The sequence below is a fragment of the Lygodium microphyllum genome, chromosome 4, assembly GCF_053477565.2.
Source record: "Lygodium microphyllum isolate KBCC chromosome 4, Lygodium_microphyllum_v1.1.10, whole genome shotgun sequence".
In the NCBI taxonomy this organism is placed as follows: domain Eukaryota; kingdom Viridiplantae; phylum Streptophyta; class Polypodiopsida; order Schizaeales; family Lygodiaceae; genus Lygodium; species Lygodium microphyllum.
The window spans coordinates 134,348,434-134,350,004 of NC_141138.1; the positions used below are offsets into that span (position 1 = coordinate 134,348,434).

The following is a 1,571-nucleotide window of genomic DNA, read 5'->3' on the forward strand; positions in this document are numbered from 1 at the left end:
TACTGATTCAAAGCCTATTCCAAAGTTATGTATGAATGTCAATGTTAGCATTGATTCCCAGCAGCTGGAGATATTGTATTTTCATGCCCTCTGTTTGCCTAGCAGATACTTGGTCCTGTTGGAAAGGATGTGCTGTCTCCAATTTTTTCAAAATCCTCCTAAAAGTTTTGTAGATGAATCCTTATCTATGGATCGATTCCGACAACATCAATCTTTTAAGAGGGATCATCTTCATTGATACCTTTCCAATTTATGGTGAAAGATTTTAATGAACAACTCTCTTTTTGAAGAAGTCATTCAGATGGTTGTGTTGTGTATTAGTATTTATGTTGTGAGTTCATGTATGTCAAACGAACGTGGTGGTTTCCTATTGGATTTCGTGTACGAGCTATGTTTTGGAGATTTGTAGAGATGGGGTCGTGGATGGAGAGTTGAAGCTGATGCAGATGACGAAGAAGTAAACTCTTATATCCTTTACAAATTTGTGATGATTTTTAGTTTGATCAGAGGTGTTAATTTCAAAAGGGTTTTCCTTTCTTTGTATTTTTATATCAGAAACAGGTTATAAGATGGGGTCGTGGTGGATGGATTCTTTTTGAAAAGATATTGAAGATCAAAGTTGAGCTTTTCCCTGAACTTGTATTCCCTTTTTCCTGGGTCGCGAGGATGCTTCCTTATTAAGTGTGGGGATATGTTGAGTGTTGAAATGACTTGTTTTTTGGCTGATTTTTGTTGTTTTTGAGAGCTGAATGGTTGATTTTATGGGATGATTGGTTGATTTAGAAGTGGTTTGAGAGTGTTTTGGATGATATTGATTGTGTTTTGGAAGTTCATGATGTTTGTTGATGGTTCTGTGATGTTCTGATAGGTTCTGAATGGTCCTGTATACCTTCTGTTTTGTTCTGTTTTGGTCTATTTTGTTCTGATTGTCTTCTGTAAGGAGGGATGAAGTATTGATTGATGAAGAATGAGATATTGTGAAAGCTTATTGAATGGTTTGTGAGAGTTTGAAATGGTTTGAGAGTGAGTTATGTAGTTTTGATGACCTTCTGTAACCTTCTGTAGGTCTTCTGTAGACTGTTCTGTCTCTGTTCTGTTTCTGTTCTGTCTCTGTTCTGGTACTGTTCTGTAGACTGTTCTGTATGCTTCTGTAAGTGTTCTGTGGAATGTATGTGTGACTTTGGGGAAAGTTTTCTAGCCTTGGAAAGAGGTGAATACAAGTGCAAAAGAGCTGAAGGAAGTGGAAGAAGTAGCTGTTGAAGACTCAAGAGAAGACTAGAGTAAAGTGACAGTAGTAAGCTATGAAGAGACACTGTAGTGGCTCTGGTGACCCTTCATATCAGACATACCTCTTGGGAGGGGTATCCACGACCTAAGAGTGATTATTGAGAGTGATTTTTGAGAGATTGTAGTGAGGATATGATGTATTATTGATAGAGTGAAAGAGAGAGAGTCAGAGATAGCCAATTCTACTAAAACAGAGTGATTGTATATGAGAGATTGAGAGAGAAGACTATGAAGATATTGAAGATGAATACTATGTGATGTATTTCCATTCAAAGATGGTGTAT

At 37.1% G+C, this 1,571-nt stretch overlaps 1 non-coding gene across 1 annotated transcript; it reads left to right on the forward strand.

Moving 5' to 3' along the window:
- The first annotated feature begins 572 nt into the window (after positions 1 to 572).
- Positions 573 to 640, forward strand: LOC148037648 (small nucleolar RNA SNORD36). The gene has a single exon (XR_015690804.1). It is a non-coding gene; the product is annotated as a small nucleolar RNA SNORD36 (small nucleolar RNA).
- Positions 641 to 1,571: the final 931 nt, after the last annotated feature.